General features: G+C 30.6%; 1 long non-coding RNA gene across 4 annotated transcripts; it reads left to right on the top strand.

Annotated features, from left to right (window-relative positions):
- Positions 1-373: 373 nt before the first annotated feature.
- Positions 374-22852, top strand: LOC145114398 (uncharacterized). Of its 4 annotated transcripts, none has more exons than XR_013710981.1 (5): positions 374-663; positions 1314-1398; positions 1531-1629; positions 13402-13555; positions 22654-22852. It is a non-coding gene; the product is annotated as an uncharacterized LOC145114398 (long non-coding RNA). The 4 variants fall into 4 exon arrangements; XR_013710982.1 differs by having other exon boundaries at positions 376-663; positions 13402-13488; XR_013710983.1 differs by lacking the exons at positions 13402-13555; positions 22654-22852 and adding an exon at positions 18873-22187 and having other exon boundaries at positions 380-663.
- The last annotated feature ends 1467 nt before the right edge of the window (positions 22853-24319 follow it).

The following is a 24319-nucleotide window of genomic DNA, read 5'->3' as shown; positions in this document are numbered from 1 at the left end:
AAATAATATATCAAACAAGTTAATTACAAAAGGTAACCAATAAGTTAATTATGGATCCACATTTGTGTGCAATTAACGTTTTAATACACAAGTGTCTCCTATTAAGTTTTTAATGTGCTGGTTTTAATACATAATTGTCATTTATTAACATTTCTACTGGTTTAAGAAAAAAAGTTTAGATCATATGTCAAATTCATTCATTTGAACATTATAATGTCCAAAACCATAGATATATAGGCACTTTGATACAAAACAAGAATTAAGCATATTAATAAGTTCAGTTTTTTTTATAACCCGTAATTTAGAAAAACATAATTTTGGAAAGTCTTTGTAAAAATTAACCGTTAGAAGTCGAAAGGGCTCGCTTAATATTCACGCAATATATACGTTTTTTCAGCTTCAGGTATCCCGCTCCCAACAGACCCCAAAGCACCACTTTCCCTCGCCGGAGATCTAAGAAACCCTTGAATTGGAAAGGATTGCTTCGTAGTCGCGCAATATATATACGTTCGTTTGTCATTCCTCTATGAACAAACCCAAACACCCCCTAGACCCATAGCGATCTATGCAACTCAGCTGCCGGCTGCCGGAGACTTAAACGCCTCCAACCTTTGCAGGAGACTCTCATTCAACTCTCTAGTCCAAGAAATTATCAAGATCGTTGTAAGTTTTCTCTAGGGTTCTCTGTGATTAAGATGTTGTAATTTCCTCGTAAAACTGAAATTGATGTTTGAATAAGAAAAAATCGAAGGTCAATTGCTATTTTAATTTGTTTTGATGCTCTTGCTTCTGGTTGGGGTTTCTAGTATTACCCTGTCTTCTTCTTCATATTTTCGTTGGCGGGTTTTTCTGTAAACCCTGATTTTTTCAGTTTAACTTACTGCTGCAGATGCATTAGAACTTAGATTTGTTGATGTGGTTATTTTTTTCTTTAAAAATTAAGTTAATGTATGGATAAAACATTAGTTTTATCAGACCCTGATGTTTTTGTCAACAATCTTCTCCTGTATTTTAGTATTTACTATGTATGGTTGTGTTTTGTTATTTGTATTAAGGCTTTTTCTATTTACCAACGATAAAGGGTTTGTTTATGAGTGTAAGACATGTATTGATTGCTATCACAGGCTATTGTTAGGCTCACATACTATGCCACATTTATCAACACATGGATTGATTCAAGATTTGTAAAATGAGTATGAATCTTGGCTGCTTAATATGATAAATGCCCCATCTTATATCAATTTATGAAAATTTGTGAAAGGAGTATCAACTAATATCATGTAACACATCCTTTTTTTCTGGCTATCTGATAGGATAACTGGAGCAGTCAAGGGTTTTGGTCATAATCAAGAAGAAGCAGATATGAGGTCGAACAAACCTGTTCTTCTGATTCAACAGGTTTGTCTCCCTCCCCTCTCCTAATTTGGTGTCACATTTCTTCATTCTTGATTTGGTTTTAATCAGAACTTTTTGAGCAAAAGATAAATCTAATCAGCAAAAAAGGTTTTCTAAAATGGCATTCTTTTGAAGCCGAATGCAGAAACAACTGGAAGAAGAAGCTAAGAATGCTGCCCAGAAAAAGAATTAAGAAAACCTGAAAAGCCAACCAAGTCACTCACCTCTGATAAGGTACAAAACCAAAAACATTACTTGATATACACGCAATATGTCTGATAGGGTATTAATGAAAAAGCCATCATGTCTCTTAACTTGGTATCTTGTAATTCTATGTTTTTTCAAATTCTACCAAAACATAACATTCTATTTTCAGTTTTTAAAAAACTACCCATGATATAGAATTGCATTTTTTTTTCAAAATCTGCCCGAATTTAGCATTGAACTTTCATGTTTTTTTTTTTTTTTCAAAATCTACCTTGATACATAATTGCAATATCATCTTTTTTCAAATTTCACCCAAACATGGCATTCTATTTTCATTTTTTTTAAAACTACCCTTATGTACCATTGCATTTCCCTCTTTTTAAAAATTCTAGCAAAAAAATGTTGTTTATTTATTTAGTTTTTAAACTACCTTGATACACAGTTGCATTTTCATCTTTTTTTTAATATCTACCCAAACATAGCATTCTACTTTAAAATTTTGAAAAACTACTTTTTTACACCAATGCATTTCCATCTTTTTTCAAATTCTGTCCAAACATAGCATTCTTTTTTCATTTTGTTAAAATCTACCTTAAATACCATTGCATTTTCATCTTTTTGTCAAACTCTACCCAAACATAGCATTCTACTATCTCTCTCTCTTTTTTTTTTTTTTTTTTTTTTTTTTTTTTTTTTTTTTAACATCCATTATATCATTGCATTTAAAAAGAATTAAAGATATATCATTGCATTTTCATCTTTTTTCCAAATCTACTCAAACCAAATATTTCTACTCTCATCTTTTTCAAAACTACATTGATATCATTGCACTTTTTTTTTCATATCATACCCAAACAGAGCATTGTACTTTATTTTTAAAAAAATTACCCTTATATACCTATGCCTTTTCATCTTTTTTTAAAACCTACACAAACATAGCATTGAATTTTCATCTTTTTTAAAACTGCCCTCATATAGCATTTCGTTTTCATATTTTTCAACGTCTACCCAAACATAGCTTCCTATTTTCATCTTTTTTAAATTAACCTTTTATAGCCTTGCATTTTCATGTTTTTTGATTTTCATTTTTTTTAAAACTAACCTTTTATAGCATTGCATATTCATGTTTTTTTGAAAATGTACCTGTACTTGAACTTTTTATATTTTCAAACAACTGTGATATTTTATTGTATTTTCGTCTCTTTTAAAAAATAAACTCAAATAAGCATTCTACTTTAGTTTTTTTAAAACTATCTTTATTCATTATTGCATTTTAATCTTTTTTCAAAATTTACCAAAACATAACATTCTACTTTCATCTTTATTCATAATTGCATTTTCATCTTATTTCAAAATTTACCCAAACATCACATTCTAATTTCATTTTTTCTAAAACTACCTTTATATACCATTATATTTTATTTTCATTTTTTGTCAAGTTCTATTAAAACAAAACATTCCATTTTTAATTTTTTAAAAACTAGCCCTGGTATTGCATTGTAGTTTCAAGTTTTTTTTTTTTTTTTTTTTTTTTTTTTTTTTTTTTTTTCAAAATCTACCCAAATATAGCATTAAACTTTTTTGTTTTTTAACACCACCCTGATATACCATTGCATTTTCATCTCTTTTTGAAAAATATACACAAACATAGCGTTTTACTTTCATTTTTTTTTTAAAACTACCCTTATATACCATTGCATTTTCATCTTTTAAAAAAAAAAAAACTACCCAAACATAGCATTCTGCTGTCATTTTTCTAAAACTACCTTGATACATAGATGCATTTTCACCTTTTTGCAACATCTACCTGAACATAGCATTCTCCTATCAGTTTTTGAAAAACTACCCATAAATACCAATACATTTTCATTTGTTTTTCAATTTCTTCCCAAACATAACACTATATTATACTTTTTTTTAAACTACCATTACATAACATTGTATTTTCATCTTATTTCCAAATCTACTCGAACAAAATATTCTACTTTCAGTTTTTTCAAAACTACATTGATATACCATTGCATTTTCATATTTTTTCAAATCATACCCAAACATAGAATTGTACTTTGTATTTTTAAAAATTACCCTGAATTACCTTTGCATTTTCATCGTTTTATTAAAATCCACACACAATTGCATTTTCATTATTTTTCAATAGTCTACCCAAAAATAGCATTCAACTTTCATTTTATTAAAACCACCCTTATATACCATTGCATTTTCATTTTTTTTTAAATATGCATAAACATAACATTCCACTTTCATTTTTTTTTAAAACTAAAGATGCACCATTGCATTTTCATCTTTTTCCAAAATCTAGGTAAACATAGCTTTCTACTTTTATTTTCATCTTTTATTTTTACTAAAACTCGCTTGTTACACAATTGCATTTTCATCTTTTAAGAAATTTACCCGAACATAACATTCTACTTTCATTCTTTCTAAACATAAGATTATGTTTTTATTTTTTTTGAAAACTACCCCTGATATTGCCTTGTATTTCCAAGTTACTTTTTTTTTTTTTTTTCAAAATCTACCCGAATATTTGCATTTTCAACTTTTTTAAAAACCTGCATGAACATAACATTTCACTTTCATTTTTTTAAAACTAAAGATGCACCATTGCATTTTCATCTTTTTCCAAAATCTAGGTGTACATAGCTTTGTACTTTTATTTTTACTAAAATTCGCTTGTTACACAATTGCATTTTCATCTTTTTCAAAATTTACCCGAACATTACATTCTACTTTCATTCTTTCTAAACATAAGATTATGTTTTTATTTTTTTTGAAAACAACCCCTGATATTGCCTTGTATTTCCAAGTTTCTTTTTTTTTTTCAAAATCTACCCGAATATTGCATTTTCAACTTTTTTAAAAACCTGCTTGAACATAACATTTCACTTTCATTTTTTTTAAACTAAAGATGCACCATTGCATTTTCATCTTTTTCCAAAATCTAGGTGTACATAGCTTTGTACTTTTATTTTTACTAAAGTTCGCTTGTTACACAATTGCATTTTCATCTTTTTCAAAATTTACCCGAACATTACATTCTACTTTCATTCTTTCTAAACATAAGATTATGTTTTTATTTTTTTTTAAAACAACCCCTGATATTGCCTTGTATTTTTAAGTTTCTTTTTTTTTTCAAAATCTACCCGAATATACCATCAAACTTTCATGTTTTTTGCTCTGCCTTGATTTACCATTGCATTTTCATCTTTTTTGAAAAAATATACCTAAACATCGCATTTTACTTTCATTTTTTTTAAACATACCCTTATATATCATTTCATTATCTTCTTCTTTTAAAATTTACCCAAACATAGCATTCTCCTTTTTTCTACATATACCAGAACATAGTATTATAACTTTAGTTTTTGAAAAACTGCCTTTTTAAACCATTGCATTTTCATATTTTTTTCATTTCTTCTTTAAACATAGCATTCTACTTTCATTTTAAAAAAAAACTAAACTTTAATACCATTGCCTTTTCATCTATATATTCAATTTCTACCCAAACATAACAATCTACTTTCATTTATTTTAAAACTACCCTTATATACCAATACACTCTATTATCATTTTTTTTAAAAGTACCATTATTCTACTTTCATTTTTCTTTTCAAAACTACATTGATATACCATTGCATTTTCATATTTTTCAAATCAAACATCGAATTGTAGTTTGTAGTTTTCAGAATTACACTGAATTACTTTTGCATTTTCATCTTTTTATTAAAATCCACACAAACATAGCATTTTTTCTTTCTTTTTATCAAAACTAGCTTGTTACACAATTGCACTTTCATCATTTTTCAAAGTTTATCCAAAAATAGCATTCTACTTTAATTTTTTTAAACTAAAGATACAACATTGCATTTTCATCATTTTTTTCAAAATCTATTGAAACATAGCATTCTACTTCTATTTATTAAAACTAGCTTGTTACATAATTGCATTTTTATTTTTTTTTTCAAAATCTACATGAAAATAGCATTCTACATTCTTTTTATTAAAACTAGCTTGTTAAATATTTGCATTTTCATCCATTTTCTAAATCTACCCAAAAACTAGCTTGCATTTTCATATAATTTTTTTTTCAAAATTTACTCAAACATTGCATTCTATTTTCTTTTTATTAAAACCAACTTTCTACACAATTGCATTTTCATCTTTTATTCAAAATGTACCCAAACATAGCATTCTACTTCTTTTTAAGAAAACTTGCTTATTACATAATTGAATTTTCATCTTTTTTTAAAAATCTACATAAACATAGCTTTTCTTTCTTTTTATTTAAACTAGCTTGTTACACAATTGCTTTTTTTTTTTTTTTTTTTCTTTTTAACAAATCTACCAAAACATAGCAATCTACTTTCTTTTTCTTAAAACTAGCTTGTTACTATTTTATTTTCATCTTTTTTTTTTTTTTCAAAATCTACCCAAACATCGCATTAAATTTTCTTTTTATTAAAAATAGTTTTTTACACAATTGCATTTTCATCTTTTATTCAAAAACTACCCAAACATAGCATTCTAATTTTTATTAAAACTAGCTTGTTAGATAGTTGAATTTTCATCTTTTTTTTTTCAAAATCTACCTAAACATAGCATTTTCTTTCTTTTTATTTAAACTAGCATCTTACACGATTGCATTTTTATTTTTTTTAAAGTCTACCCAAAAATAGTGTTCTACTTTCATTTTTTTAAATTTAAAGATACAACATTGCGTTTTACTCTTTTTTCAAAATCTACCAAAATATAGCATTCTACTTTCTTTTTATTAAAACTAGCTTGTTACACTATTGCATTTTCATCTTTTTTCAAAATCTATCCAAACATATGATTCTACCTTCGTTTTTTTTAAACTAAAGATACGCCATTACATTTTCATCATTTTTCAAAATCTACACAAAATTAGCATTCTATTTTCTTTTTATTAAAAATAGCTTGGTACACAATTGCATTTTTGTATTTTTTTTTTCAAAATCTACCCAAACAAAGCGCTCTACTTATTTTTATTAAAACTAGCTTGTTAGATAACTGAATTTTGAACTTTTTCAAAATCTACTTAAACATAACATTTTTCTTTGTTTTTATTAAAACTAGCTTGTTACAACACAATTGCATTTTCCTCTTAAAACTACCTTAATATGTTTTCATTTGTTTTTCAATTTCTGCATAGTTGTATTTTCTCCTTTTTTCTACACATACCAGAACATAGTATTTTAATTTCAGTTTTTGTAAAACTACCCTTTTATACCAATATCGTTTCATTTGTTTTTCACTTTCTACCCAAACAGAACACTCTACTATCATTTTAATAAACTACAATTATATACTATTACATTTTCATCTTTTTTTCAAATCTTCTCAAACAAAATATTCTACTTTCATTTTCTTTTTCAAAACTATATTGATATACCATTGCATTTTCGTTCATTTTTTCAAATCCTACCCAAACATAGAATTGTACTTTGTATTTTTCAAAATTACCCTGAATTACCTTTGCATTTTCGTCTTTTTATTAACATCCACACAAACATACCATTTTTCTTTCTTTTTATTAAAACTAACTTGTTACACAATTGAATTTTCATCTTTTTTCAAAGTCTATCCAAAAATAGCATTCTAATTTCATTTTTTAAACTAAGGTTACAACATTGCATTTTCATCATTTTTTTCAAAATCCATCTAAACGTATCATTTTTCATTGTTTTTATTAAAACTAGCTTGTATAATAGCATTTTCATCCTTTTTCAAAATCTACCCAAAAATAGCACTCTGCTTTCATTTTTTTTAAACTTATGATACACAATTGCATTTTCATCTTTTTTTTTTCAAAACCTACCCCAACATAACATTCTACTTCTTTTTATTGATACTAGGTTATTACACAATTGTATTTTCATCTTTATTCAAAGTCTTCCTAAAAATAGCATTCTTCTTTCATTTTTTTAAGCTAAAAATAAACAATTGCATTTTCATCTTTATTCAAAGTCAACCCAAGCATAGCATTCTGCTTTATTTTTGTTAAAACTATCTTGTTACATACTTGTTTTTTTCTCCTTTATCAAAATCTACCCAAAAATAGCATTATACTTTTCTTTTTATTAAAACTACTTTGTTACACTATTGCATTTTCGTCTTTTTTCAAAATCTATCATAACATAACATTCTACTTTCTTTTTATTAAACGTAGCTTGTTACACAATTGCAATTTTGTATTTTTTCAAAATCAACCCAAACATTACATTTTACTTTCTTTTTTTTTTCTTTTTAAAAAAAACCCTAAAGATACAACATTGTATTTTCATTTTTTTTGAAAATCTACCCAAAAATTGCATTGCAATTGCATTTTCATATTTTTTTTCAAAATATTCCCAAACATAGCATTCTAGTTTCTTTTTATTAAAACTATCTTCTTATGAAATTTCATTTTCAACTTTTTTCTAAATCTACGTAAACATAGCATTCTTCTTTCATTTTATTGAAACTAGCTTGTTACATAATCAGGTTTTCATTTTTTTTTACAAAATCTACCTAAACATAGCATTTTACCTTCATTTTCTTTAAACTAAAGATGCACCATTGCATTTTCATCAATTTTCAAAAACCACGAAAACATAGCGTTCTACTTTTTTTTTTTTACTAAAATTAGCTTGTTACACTATTGCATTTTCATCTTTTTTAAAAACCTGCCTGAACATAACATTCCACTTTCATTTTTTTTTAAACTAAAGATGCACCATTGCATTTTCATCTTTTTCCAAAATCTAGGTATACATAGCTTTGTACTTTTATTTTTACTAAAATTCGCTTGTTACACAATTGCCTTTTCATCTTTTTCAAAATTTACCCGAACATTACATTCTACTTTCATTCTTTCTAAACATAAGATTATGTTTTTATTTTGTTTGAAAACAACCCCTGATATTGCCTTGTATTTTTAAGTTTCTTTTTTTTTTCAAAATCTACCCGAATATACCATCAAACTTTCATGTTTTTTGCTCTGCCTTGATTTACCATTGCATTTTCATCTTTTTTGAAAAAATATACCTAAACATCGCATTTTACTTTCATTTTTTTTAAACATACCCTTATATATCATTTCATTATCTTCTTCTTTTAAACTTTAGTTATTGAAAAACTGCCTTTTTAAACCATTGCATTTTCATATTTTTTTCATTTCTTATTTAAACATAGCATTCTACTTTCATTTTAAAAAAAAACTACACTTTAATACCATTGCCTTTTCATCTATATATTCAATTTCTACCCAAACATAACAATCTACTTTCATTTATTTTAAAACTACCCTTATATACCAATACACTCTATTATCATTTTTTTTAAAAGTACCATTATGCTACTTTCATTTTTCTTTTCAAAACTACATTGATATACCATTGCATTTTCATATTTTTCAAATCAAACATCGAATTGTAGTTTGTAGTTTTCAGAATTACACTGAACATTACCTTTGCATTTTCATCTTTTTATTAAAATCCACACAAACATAGCATTTTTCTTTCTTTTTATCAAAACTAGCTTGTTACACAATTGCACTTTCATCATTTTTCAAAGTTTATCCAAAAATAGCATTCTACTTTAATTTTTTTAAACTAAAGATACAACATTGCATTTTCATCATTTTTTTCAAAATCTATTGAAACATAGCATTCTACTTCTATTTATTAAAACTAGCTTGTTACATAATTGCATTTTTATTTTTTTTTCAAAATCTACATGAAAATAGCATTCTACATTCTTTTTATTAAAACTAGCTTGTTAAATATTTGCATTTTCATCCATTTTCTAAATCTACCCAAAAACTAGCTTGCATTTTCACATAATTTTTTTTTCAAAATTTACTCAAACATTGCATTCTATTTTCTTTTTATTAAAACCAACTTTCTACACAATTGCATTTTCATCTTTTATTCAAAATGTACCCAAACATAGCATTCTACTTCTTTTTAAGAAAACTTGCTTATTACATAATTGAATTTTCATCTTTTTTTAAAAATCTACATAAACATAGCTTTTCTTTCTTTTTATTTAAACTAGCTTGTTACACAATTGCTTTTTTTTTTTTTTTTTCTTTTTAACAAATCTACCAAAACATAGCAATCTACTTTCTTTTTCTTAAAACTAGCTTGTTACTATTTTATTTTCATCTTTTTTTTTTTTCAAAATCTACCCAAACATCGCATTAAATTTTCTTTTTATTAAAAATAGTTTTTTACACAATTGCATTTTCATCTTTTATTCAAAAACTACCCAAACATAGCATTCTAATTTTTATTAAAACTAGCTTGTTAGATAGTTGAATTTTCATCTTTTTTTTTTTTTTCAAAATCTACCTAAACATAGCATTTTCTTTCTTTTTATTTAAACTAGCATCTTACACGATTGCATTTTCATTTTTTTTAAAGTCTACCCAAAAATAGTGTTCTACTTTCATTTTTTTAAATTTAAAGATACAACATTGCGTTTTACTCTTTTTTCAAAATCTAATTTCATTTTTTTAAACTAAGGTTACAACATTGCATTTTCATCATTTTTTTTCAAAATCCATCTAAAAGTATCATTTTTCTCTGTTTTTATTAAAACTAACTTGTTACATAATAGCATTTTCATCCTTTTTCAAAATCTACCCAAAAATAGCACTATTCTTTCATTTTTTTTAAACTTATGATACACAATTGCATTTTCATCTTTTTTTTTTCAAAACCTACCCCAACATAACATTCTACTTCTTTTTATTGATAGTAGGTTATTACATAATTGTGTTTTCAATTTTTTTCAAAATCTACCTAAACATGGCATTTTTCTTTCTTTTTATTTAAACTAGCTTGTTACACAATTGTATTTTCATCTTTATTCAAAGTCTTCCCAAAAATAGCATTCTTCTTTCATTTTTTTAAGCTAAAAATAAACAATTGCATTTTCATCTTTATTCAAAGTCAACCCAAGCATAGCATTCTGCTTTATTTTTGTTAAAACTATCTTGTTACATACTTGTTTTTTTCTCCTTTATCAAAATCTACCCAAAAATAGCATTATTACTTTCTTTTTATTAAAACTACTTTGTTACACTATTGCATTTTCGTCTTTTTTCAAAATCTATCATAACATAACATTCTACTTTCTTTTTATTAAACGTAGCTTGTTACACAATTGCAATTTTGTATTCTTTCAAAATCAACCCAAACATTACATTTTACTTTCTTTTTTTTTCTTTTTAAAAAAAACCCTAAAGATACAACATTGTATTTTCATTTTTTTTGAAAATCTACCCAAAAATTGCATTGCAATTGCATTTTCATATTTTTTCAAAATATTCCCAAACATAGCATTCTAGTTTCTTTTTATTAAAACTATCTTGTTATGAAATTGCATTTTCATCTTTTTTCTAAATCTACGTAAACATAGCATTCTTCTTTCATTTTATTGAAACTAGCTTGTTACACAATTTCCTTTTCTTATTTTTTCAAAGTCTACGCAAACTTAGCATTTTGCTATCTTTTTTTTAAACTAAAGATACACCATTGCATTTTCATCTCTTTTCAAAATTTACCCAAACATTGCATTCTACTTTCATTCTTTCTAAAACTACCCTTCTATACCATTGCATTTCGTTTTCATCTTTTTTCAAATTCTATAAAAGCATAACATTCTGTTTTTAATTTTTAAAAAATAAACCTTAATAGTGCCTTGTCTTTTCAAGTTTTTTTCAAAATCTACCCGAATATAGCATTAAACTTTTAGTTAACACTACCATGATATACCATTGCATTTTCATCTCTTTTAAAAAATATACCTAAACATCGCATATTACTTTCATTTTTTTAAAACATACCTTGATACATAGTTGCATTTTCTCTTTTTTTCAACATATACGTGAACATAGTATTCTACTTTCAGTTTTTGAAAAACTACCTTTTTATACCATTGCGTTTTCAATTTCTACCCAAACATAACAATCTACTTTCACTTTTTTAAAACTACCCTTATATACCATTACATTTTCATTTGTTTTTCAATTTCTACCCAAACATAACACTCTATTATCATTTTTTTAAAAGTACCATTATATACTATTACATTTTCATCTTTTTTTCAAATCTTATCAAACAAAATTTTCTACTTTCATTTTTTTTCAAACTACATTGATATATCATCGAATTTTAATAATTTCAAATCATGCCCAAACCTCGAATTTTCATATTCTACTTTGTATTTTCATCTTTTTATTACAATCCACACAAACATAACATTCTACCTTCTTTCTATTTTCATCTTTTTATTACAATCCACACAAACATAACATTCTACCTTCTTTCTATTAAAACTAGCCTATTACGCAATTGCATTTTCATATGTTTCAAAATCTACCCAAACATAACATTCTTCTTTCATTTTTTTAGAACTAAAGATGCACCATTGCATTTGCATCTTTTTTCAAAATCTACCCAAACTTAACAATCTCCTTTGCTTTTATTAAAACTAGCTTGTTACACAATTGTTTTTTCATCTTTTTCAAAATCTACTCAAACATGGCATTGTATTTTCATATTTTTTAGAACTAAAGATACACCATTGCATTTACATTTTTTTTTTCAAAATCTACCCAAACATAGCATTTTACTTTAATTTTTTTTTAAACTAAAGATGCACCATTGCATTTTCATATATTTTAAAAATCTACACAAGCACAACATTCTAATTTCTTTTATTAATACTGGCTTTTTACTCGATTGCAATTTTCATCTTTTTTCACAATCCTACCCAAACATAGCATGTAACTTTTTTTTTTATTAAAACTACCTTGTTACACAATTGTATATTCATATCTTTTCAAACTTTAGTCAAACATAGCATTCTATTTTCATTTGTTTTGGAACTACCCTTATATACCATTGCATTTTCCTATGTTTTCAATTTCTTACCAATCATAACACTCTACTATTACCTTTTCAAAATCTACCCAAATATAGCTTTCTACTCATTTAAAAAAAAACTACATTGATATACCTTTTCATTTTCATATTTTTTCAAACTATTCCCAAACATAGCATTGTGCATCTATTTTAAAAAAAAAATATACCATTATATACCTTTGTATTTTCATATATTTTTTAAAATCTACCCAAACACAACATTCTACTTTTTTTTTTCAAATCATACCCAAACATAGCATTGTGCTTCATTTTATTTTATTTTTTTATTTATCCTGATATACCTTTGCATTTGCATTTTCATCTTTTTTAAAATCTACACAAACATAGCATTGAACTTTCATCTTTTTTAAAACTACCCTCGTATTGCATTTCATTTTGATCAAAGTTAACCCAAACATAGCATTCTATTTCATTTTTTAAAACTAATATTATATAACATTGCATTTTCATCTTTTTGAAATTCTACCCGAATTACCATTGCATTTTCATCTATTGTGAAAAATAAAACCCAAATATAGCTCCTACTTCGGTTTATTAAAAACTACCCTTGTGTACAATTTCATATCCATCCTTTTTTCAAATTCTACCAAACATAGCATTCTCGTTCTTTTATAAAAAAATAAAAAAGGAACCTACCATTATATACCATTGCATTTTCAACTTTTTCAAATTCTACCTATATATAGCATTCTACTTCTTTTAAAGGTACACCATTGCATTTTTGTCTTTTTTCAGATTCTATCCAAACATAGCAATCTACTTTCATTTCTTTTTAAGCTACCATTATATACCATTGCATTTTTGATGCGTAAGTGGGTGAAAATAGGATAAAAGAAAAGGGGTTGAACAAGCAACCTGGTTAGTTGAAGAATAAAGTACTTAAGCACCACGAAGATTAACCAAATTGGCCAAGGTTGATGTTAATTAGTGATAAAGCAACAACTCCACACTAACAACAAACAAGAATTGACTCCTTCCATGTATGAACACTCAAATTCAGCCTTACAAGCTATTGTAGTTTTTATTATTATTCAAAAGTTGTTTTCCTACTACTGCTTAGAGCTCCTTATCGGCTGGAAAAAAAACATAACTCTAAGAAAATAATGAGGTTGATTAGGAAGAGTCTTCAACTTTATTAGGCTGCCAAAAAATCATACTTCTCCTTTTAATTGTTCTAAACCCAAATAAGAATCTGATTTAAACCCAAGGTGAGTTGGAGACATGAAATGTGTTGCTCTAGTGTTAGCTAAAAATGACATGAATGCCCCTGCATCAACCTCCTCTGGTTGGGAAGCATTTTCCCTCAAATCTTCCAATGGACCATCTTCAAGATAGGGAAATTGTCAGAAAAGTCCCAATATTTTCGAAAAGTTTCACTTTAGTCCCCAAAAAAAAATTGAACATAAAAGTCCCGATTATTTGATTTTGGCTCAAATTAACAAAAAAGTCTTTTTTTTTCTTTAAACAGGAAATGACATTATCGTGTAAAATGAAATAATTAGATATTTTCTGTTAAAAAAATAGGACTAAAGTAAAACTTTTCCGAATATATTGAGACTTTTCTGACAATTTCCCTTGTTGTTGTGAACCCAAATAAGAATCTGATTCAAGTCCAAGGTGAGTTGGAGACATGAAATGTGTTGCTCTAGTGTTAGCTAAAAATGATATGGATGCCCCGACATTAACCTCCGGGAAGCATTTTCCCTCGAATCTTCGTGGACCATCTTCAAGATAAGAAGATAGATCTCCAACATTGAAAGTTGTTGATATGTTTGTGTGTCCCCCGGTAACTCCACTTTGTAAGCATTATCTATAATCCTTTCCAACACCTTAAGTGGTCCATCTCTTATTGCCTTAAATGCAACTATACGAGATCTCCATGTTCAAAAAGAGTCTTCTTGCAATGTTTGTTGGCATTTTTCTTGTAAAGGTCATTCACATGCTCTATCTTTGCTTTAACTTGTTCATGATTTTTTCGGCATTTCTTTGGCTCGAGTCGTTGCCTCAAAGTGAACTTCACTACCCTTAGGTAGTTGTATCAGATCAATAGGGGTGAGAGGATTAGCTCCATAGTTCACTCCAAATGGTGTGCATCTATTGGCATAAGATGGATATCGATTATAAGCAAACTCAGCAAAAGAAAGTTTAACATCCCAATCCTTCAAGTTCTTGCTCAACATACTTCTTAGTAAGGTTGTAAGTGTTTGATTGGTTACCTCCGTCTGTCTATCAGTTTGCGGGGTATAGGCAGGGCTAATAACTTCCATAATGATTCCCAAAAGTAACTCAAGAACTTGGAGAAACAATCCACCACAACTATTATAGCATCTTTCCTGTGTTGCGTACAAGGCAAAGCAACAATGAAATCCATGGAAATGTCTTCCTATGGTTGAGAAGGAACAAGTAATGGAGTATACAAACCTTGATGGAACTTGCTTTTAGCTTGATGACAGGTTGCACATCTATCAATAAGAGTGGAACATTACCTTCCATGTGTGGCCAATACACAAGGGTTTCGTTGATTCCAAAATGACCAACCAATCCTTCTCCATGTGTCCCTCTCTGATTAGTAGCTCCCTTATGGTTCCTTTAGGAATGCAAAATTTGTTGTTGTTGAAAAGAACCCGTCTTGGATGACATAAGAACCGCAAGCTCGATCTTTGTATTCTTGAATAACTTTAGAAAAATTTGGATCATTCAGGTACAATTCTTTAATGAAAGAAAAGCCTAGCACTCTTGCCCCAAGGACACTAAGCATGCCATATCTTCTTGAGAAGGCATATATAACAATGTGCAACAATGGTAGAGCTTCCTGTTTTATACTTTGAAACAAAGTTAAATGATTGGTGAAATTCTACCCATTTTGCATTTCATGGTTCTAACTTTTTTGACCGTTGATATGCTTTAAAGCTTGATGATGAGAATGACGGACAAACTATTTCTGAACGATGAACTGTTTAGGGCTTAAGTAATGACTCCAATGATCTAGTGCACGAACAATAGCATAAAACTCCTTGTCATACATACTATAATGACAAAATTACAAAATGGTCCCTTTGGTTTGCCAAAAGTAACAAAGTCGGTCTTTGTTAATTTTTTTTAATGCAAATAGCCCTTGTGGTTTGCAAAACTTGCACAAATGGCCCTTTTTACTAACGTTGTTAGTATTCAGCCATTAGGGACTGAATTAATAAGGGCATTTTCGTCTTTTCAAGTATAAAGGGACTGCATTCGCAACTTTGGGTAAACCATAGTTAAAAGAACATATTTTACATAAAATAAATACGTAAAAAAAAAATTCTATGTGAAAGAAAAAAAACGTATTTTTATATGAAAACGTAAAAATATGATTTAGGGTCATAGCAATGTAATAACATATTATACGAAAACGTATTTTTTTAAATACATAAAAAAGTATATTTTATGTAAAACAAATACGTAAAAAAAACATATCAACTGTTTGTAATTTTTTATTTTACAATACGCTAAAAATATATTTTCTTTATTAAAAAAAGTTTTTTTGTAAAATATATATTTTTTTATTTTTTTATTATTAATGTATTTACGATTTTAGATAATATTAATTACTTTTCGGGAGTATAAAACAAGTTTGGCTCTAGCCTAGTTGGCTAGAGCTTTGGCTGAATACGAAAAAGGGGAGGAGGTCCCAAGTTCGAATCCTTCTCCCCTCAGGTGCCCTTATTAATTCAGTCCCTAACGGCTGAATACTAACAACGTTAGTAAAAAGGGCCAACTGTACAAGTTTTGCAAACCACAAGGGCCATTTGCATAAAAAAAATAAAAATGACTGACTTTGTTACTTTTGGCAAACCACAGGGACCATTTTTGTAATTTTGTCTACTATAAATCTTAGATTCATCTCACTGAAGTTAGCTACATAGCGTTTTTTTACCATTCAATCTCGAATAAATGGATGAAATCTGAACAAGTGAAGATAAAGTCTATTCAAAAGAGCCTAGTTTGATTGACGTAGTTAGGAGTGCAACAATAGTGTTGAAATTCTTAACAAACCTCCTGTAAAAAGAAGAAAGGCCATGAAAACTCCTTACCTCTAATGGACTTATAGGTATTGGCCATGATTTAATTGCTGCCATCTTTGATTCATCCACTGAAAATCCATCTTTAGATACAACATAACCGAGAAAGATCACCTTGGGAGAAAAGAAATCATACTTCTCCGACTTCCTATAGAGTTTTCTGTCTTCTCAACACTTCAAATACTCTTTTCAAATGTTGCTCTTCAACACCTTTGTTGTATAAAAATATATCCTCAAAGTATACAACTACGAAATCACCAATAAAATGTCTAAGAACCTCATTCATCAACCGCATAAAAGTACTACGAGCATTGGAAAGTCCAAATGGCATTACCAACCATTCATACAACCCACTTTTTGTTTTGAATGCGGTTTTCCTTTCATCAACTTCACGCATTTGGATCTTGTGATATCCACTCCCAAAGATTAATTTTCGAGAACAAATTGGCACCATGAAGTTCGTCTAGCATATCATCTAATCTTGCAATAGGATAACGATATTCGTCTGTGATGTTATGTTATTGATGGCTCTACTATCAATACACATTCTCATGGGCCTATTTTTTTTGGAACCAACAAAGCTAAGACACAATAAGGACTCATACTTTCATGCACGTAGCCACGATCAATAAGTTCTTGGACTTGACATTGTAGTTCTCGAGTCTTTTCGGGGTCACATCGGTAAGCTGGTTTGTTAGGAAGCGGTGCTCCTGGGATTAGATCGATATGATGCTCAATACCTCTTAGGAAGCGGACGGACAACAGTGGAAAAAGGAACATCATCGAACCTATTTTCAACTATGAACAAAACTTAAACATGTTTATCTTTGGAAATAACTCTCTCCATAAATAAATTCTTTTCCACTAGAGTAACCAACCCTGGTTCTTTTGCAGCAAGGTAGATGGTAGCGGTCCAAGGATTACCTTTTTCTTATTCTTGACAAAAGAGTAGGTATCTTGACAATCATCGTGCCAAATATGTCTATCATATTGCCAAGTTCTTTTAAAGAATTTGATTTTGATAAAACTTGCCAACAGAAAATGAGAGTAGGGTCTGTTTGGTTACCTTTACGTCAGATCCCTGGTTTAACCATTGAAGCTTGTGTGGATTAAAGTGAGATGAGATTGGAATGATGAGTTTGTTGATAAGAGTTGTGGGTCCAACATTAGTACAACTACCACTATCAATAATAAGGTTGCATACATTCCCTTGATTATGCACCTTGAATGGAATATTTGCTCTCTTTGTTCATCATTAGGATCCACCTCTTTTGCATGGAGAACTCTTCATATCACTAGAAGCTCCCCTTGATCAGGTTTAACTCTCTCTTCAAAGCAACATTCTTCATTATAGATTGGCATCTCGTCTTCTCCCACTTCTATACTAACATTTGAAGCACTTCTTCGGCAGCAAGACCTGGGTCTTGCTTTGAGCTTTCACCTTTTGAAAGGTTTTCTTTGTAGAAAGGATTATGGAAAGAATTGTTATACTTTGGAAATTTGGGGGTTGCCTATTCTGTCTTAGTCTTGGCATGCTTCTCAATCTTAGAAGCTAACTTGCAAACCTCCTCAAAGAACCAGAAAGGTCACCGACATCATAGTTTGGTCCGTTTGTGCAGGGGGTTTTGTGCCATCAATATGATGAAGGGAAATCTCCATAAAAGTTCCAATATTTTCGGAAATTTTTTTAATAAAGTCCTAAATTTTATTTTTTAATCAGAAAAGTTCCGACTTTTTAACCTTTTTAATAGAAAAGCCAAGAAGCCGACTAATTTATTCACTTTAGCCTTTTTTGACCTATTCAGCTGGTCATGGGACCAAATTGTTAATTTTTCCAAAATAATTGGACTTTTATGTATTTTTTTAAGTTTCTATATGTATTTGTTTATGTATTTTTAATGTATAAACGTATTTTTTACGTATTTATATGTATTTTTAAGTATTTTACATTTTTTATGTGTTATTCTTTATGTATTACGTATTTATATCTATTTTTACATATTTATGTATTTGTTTACATTTTTTATGTATTTTAAATTTATAAATGTATTTTTTATGTATTTATATGTATTTTTAAGTATTTTACATATTTTTCATTTATTTTTATATGTTATTTTTTTTATGTATTACATATTTGTATTTTTTTTAAGCTTTTTTATATAGATGTTTATGTATTTTTATGTGTTATTTTTTTTATGTATTACATATTTATATAGATGTTTATGTACTTTTATCTTAGGCATATTATGTATCAGTCGAACCTGAACATAAGGCAGCACAGGTGGTTGGACGTAGTTAAGGATTATGACTGCGAGATCCTTTACCATCCAGGTAAAGCGAATGTGGTGGCGGATGCTTTGAGCCGCAAGTCTGATGGGTCTTCAGTTGGGGTATCGTGTATGAGGATATCAGTGGATTCCCCGCTTTTGGGATTGATTGGGGAGGCTCAGGTCGATGGTGTCCAGGAAGAGAATTGGAAGAAAGAAAGGATCGGGGGTGAGATGGCTAGATTTTTTACGGATAGTCGAGGGTTGTTGACCAGATGTGGTTGGATCTGGGTTCCGATGTTTGGAGGGGTTCGACAGATTGTGTTGGAGGAGGCTTATAACTCTCGCTTTTCTATCCATCTGGGGGCCACCAAGATGTACAGGGATTTGCGGTTGAGCTATTGGTAGCCGTGTATGAAAAGAGAGACAACCTAGTATGTTGAGAGATGCATGACCTGCAGGATAGTCACGGCTGAGCATCAGAGACTGCATGGCAAGCTGCAGCCTCTGGAGGTTCCTATGTGGAAATGAGAGTAGATTTCGATGGACTTCATCACTAAGTTGCCAAAGACGACAAAAGGTTTTGATACTATTTGGGTCATCGTGGATCGATTGACCAATAGTGCCCATTTTCTGGCGATTCGGGAGAGTTCTTCGGTCGAGAAGTTGGCCGATGTGTATATTCGCGAGATCGTTGTTCGCCATGGGGTTCCGGTCTCCATTGTTTCAGGCCGTGATGTATATTACATATTACTACATGAAAGACTCTGCTCTTTGACTTTATATTAGATATTACTACTTATATTTGCAAAGTGTTTTAACTTTTGTGTGGTCTGACTTATGTAATTCATATTTATGTAATTCACATATGAATTACATGTGATTCACATGTACTTCACATATGAATTATATGTAATTCACATGTAAATTACATCTGATTCACATGTAAATCACATGTAATTCCCATGTAAATCACATATAATTCACATGTAAATCTGCAACGACCCAAAATTCATGACTATAAAATTTTCTTTAAAATCATTACTTAAAACATAGTTGTCAAACCATAAACGAAACCATACATAAACCAGAGTATTAATTCCAAAATATATTTTCATTATCAGAGTACTGTCTAATCAATGGTGTGTGCCATGCGATCACCCCGAGCTCTTCCCTCCGCTACCGGAAGTACCTGAAACCAAAACTGAAAACCGTAAGCACGAAGCTTAGTGAGTTCCCCAACCTACCACATACCCTGCATAATCACATACTACAAATACTGGGCCACGCCCGCTACTTTGGGCCTCGCCCACTACCTCGGGCCTCGCCCGCTACAACGGCCCCACCTGGCTTTGAGCCCCGCTCGAATACAGATCTGTTTCTCTTAGGCCCCGCCTGTCCCTGGGCCCTGCCCGCTAATCATATACTAACACATAAACATACCACAACACATAACCAAACATATACTACTGAATCCTGTTCTAAGGCCTCGCCTATCTTGGGCCTCGCCCTTGTCCTGCTACTGATGAGTCAGGGAACCCCGTCCACACTCCTTCTGATAGTGAGATACGGGCCCAACCCACACTCACTCCTTTCCTAACTTGGGCCTCGCCCCTACTCTGCTGCTAATGAGATATGGAACACCGTCCACACTCTGCTATTTGTGAGTTACGGGACCTCGCCCACACTCACCTCCCTACCAGGCACATACATGTATCACACAAACAACAAGTATATTCTATCATGCAAACCATTCCTTGGGCACCCGCCCGCTATCACTGGACCTTGGTCCTGAATATCATACTAGCATATAGTGCCTAGGGCTAACCCCCGGGTCTTCCTACTCATTACTACATGGGCCGGCATTGTGGCCGTAGACCCATCCACACAAGGGAAACTCACCTCCTACTGCTGAAGCTGAACCACGAAAGCACAATCCCGAATTACTGCTCCAAACTCCAACACCTAAAGCCATCAATGAACCGTTGACATAAATATCCAAATTACCATAATACCCTTGAAGTCAATCGGTCAAAGTCAAAGTCCTGGCCAAAGACAACCTTCCTGATTGACTCTACTCGCCGAGTCAACCCATAGACTCGCCGAGTTCTTAAACTCAGAAACTCTCATAATACGACTCAACTCGCCGAGTCACCCCAAGACTCGTCGAGTTCAACGATCTCTGAGTCTCATCCTGTCCAACTCACTGAGTCACCACTCAACTCACTAATCTGTGCCTTAACAAGAAGAGGTTGGGGGGTCTGCGACCTGACTCGCCGAGTCCAAGAATAGACTCGCCGAGTCCACGGCAATCTTCAACAGACTCGCCGAGTTGTTCTTCCAACTCGTCGAGTCCCTGCCCATCATCATACAACTCGCCGAGTCCACCCATGTGACTCGCCGAGTCTCTTCAGTCCTTAATCCATACAGTGGCTTTTCGAGCCATGCAGGGGCTCCAACCCATAGATCCACTCTTCTAAAGTCTAACCCCCACGTAAAGTTGCAAACTTTACGTGAAACCAAGGAGCTAAAGGCCCAAAACACTCTAGGGCTAGGGTTTAAGACAAAGGGGCTTCACCAACAATTCATTGACTGCTGCTTTAAGACATTCTGGACCATCACAACCCTAGATCTGAAGTAGCAACCTCAGATCTAAACCCCAAACCCGAAATAGATCTCAATCTTACCAAAATAGCCCCAAAATCTCATTCAAGAATAGATCTAGATGCAAAAAGGGTGAAGGTAACAGCTTATTACCTCCAAGATGACCTCCCACTGAAGAATAATCCAAATCTTTGTAAATCCCCTTGATCCAAGCTTCTTGATCTTCAAGATCTCTTCACAAAAACCACTTATCTAAGCTCCAAATTGCTCCCAAGGACTCTCACTCACGATTTAGGGTTTCTGGATCTCAAGAGGGTGGTAAAGAGGCTGAGGGAGGGATATGATGTTCTTTATATAGGGTGCAAACCCTAAGATTAGGGTTTTTCTCGCCCAGACCAGACTCGCCGAGTCCACTTGCCGACTTGCCGAGTCGGTCACTTACTCTATGACCCGGATCCCGCTCCGATTCGTTGAGTTCTTTCCTGGACTCGACGAGTTGACTCCTTGACTTAGAGCTTTTCCTTTCTTTTCTTGGTCTTTCTGATTCTGGGTGTTACAAAATCACATATAAATCACATGTAAATCACATATGAATTACATGTGATTCACATGTAATTCTCATGTAAATCACATATAATTCACATGTAATTCAAATATGAATTACAAGTGATTCATATGTAATTCACATATGAATTACATGTAATTCACATATGAATTATATGTAATTCACATGCAAATTACATCTGATTCACATGTAAATCACATATGAATTAAATGTGATTCACATGTAATTCATATATGAATTACATGTAAATCACATGTGATTCACATGTAAATCACATGTAATTCCCATGTAATTCAAATATGAATTACATGTGATTCATATGTGAATTACATGTGATTCACATGTAATTCACATATGAATCACATATGAATTACATGTGATTCACATGTAATTCATATATGAACTACTTGTGATTCACATATAAATTACATGTAATTCACATATGAATTACATGAGATTCACATGTAAATCACATATACATCATATGTAATTCATACGTGAATCGTCTGATTCATATGTTAATCACATATGTATTTTTGTGAGTGTTTTTGCATCAATCAATTTTTTTTTAAAATTTTTTGTAGATTTGGAAGAAATTGTGGTGAATATTGAAGAGGTGAAGATGATAAATTGAAGAAAAATATGGAAATATTGACACGAAGACATAAAAACGCTTTGAAATTTTGTACATTTTTTTGTTTTTAATATTTTTTTTGTATCGAATAAAATACTTATTCTATTGTGTTTATAGATTTGTAAATAAAATGAGTTTTTTATGATCTACTTACGAATATTATAGTATAAAAAATATGAATATATGCATTTGAAAAAATATATGCATATATGCACCTATATTTTTTTTTAAAAAAAATGTTGTTTTTTTGAAAAAAAAATACTGTTTTTTTGAAAAAAAAAATGTAGTTTTTTCAAAAAAAAATTTCATTTTTTTTTCAAAAATACATGTTTTCTATAAAAAGTTAAAAAATCTGCATTTAAAAAAAACGAAAAATACTATTTTAAAAAAAATCTGAAAATTTGATTTATGATGTAAATTTTTAGACATTTATATTAATATATTAAATAACACAAAAAAATTAAACATTAAATGAGATTGGTAAGATGACGATCATGTCCTTAACGAATTACTTTTGATCCAACGCTCCACTTTTAGTTCTCGGGTTCTCGGGAAAGTTTGAGTTCTCAACCGATCTCAACCCTATATATATATATATATATATATATATATATATATATATATATATATATATATATATATATATATATGTGTGTGTGTGTGTGTGTGTGTGTGTGTGTGTGTGGGTTGAGGCGGTCCTACTTTGTGCTGAAGGCCAACAGACCCAGGGCGTCCTCGATTGACTAAATGCCAGTGGGGCGTACCAGTCAGGCTGAATGCTCGGAGAACGTTCCAGACAGGTTGAAGGCCTGGTGTGGCGTGCCAATCATGTTGTAGGTTCTGTGAGTGTACCAGGTAGATTGCAGGCCGATGGGGCGTTCCAGTCATACTGAATGCTCTATATGCATGTTGTTTATTGTATTTATTCTAGTTTTGTGTTGGGCTGGTATTTTGGGGGAACTCACTAAGCTGTGGGCTTACAGTTTTGGGTTATGTTCCAGGTACCTCAGATGATCGCGGGAAGACGAAGGCGTGATCGTGCACTTCTTCATGTTTTGTTTTATGATCTTTGGGAAAACTCTAATAAACATGTTTTGAAAACTATTTTGTAAACAATGGTGGTTTGTAGAATTGTTTGAAAAGTTTAAATTTTTTATGAATTTTATGGATGTTACAATGTGATACAAGTCAAGCAGGGAACAAAGATCAGGGTGCTAGCCAGAAGGTGGAGTTTGCAGCTCAAACTCCAGACAGAGTTGTGGTAAGTGACAAAGAGCAATGTGGTAGTAAACAGCATGGACAAGATGAAACCCAAGATCAACCCATGAGATCTTCATCCAGTGGTGCTAATTCCGGGAAGGATGGTGTGTCTCAATCTATAGCTAAGAGAAGATCAAAGAGGGTCATTCAACAACCAGATAGATATGTGGGATGTGTGAATTCATGTGAACTTGACTCCGTTGTTTTTGCTTTACCAACTGTATAAGACATTGACACCGAGGAGCCTCGATCGTATAAAGAGGCTATGACGAGTAAAGAAGCAAGTGACTGGTTGATGACCATGAATGAAAAAATGCAATTTTTAAACAAGAATGAAACATGGGATCTTGTTCCAT

This window comes from Lactuca virosa, chromosome 5 (assembly GCF_052849685.1).
Source record: "Lactuca virosa cultivar CGN04683 chromosome 5, Lactuca_virosa_CGN04683_v6, whole genome shotgun sequence".
NCBI lineage: Eukaryota > Viridiplantae > Streptophyta > Magnoliopsida > Asterales > Asteraceae > Lactuca > Lactuca virosa.
The sequence above is the reverse complement of the archived record's forward strand: the minus strand, read 5'-3'. Positions and strand labels throughout refer to the sequence as shown.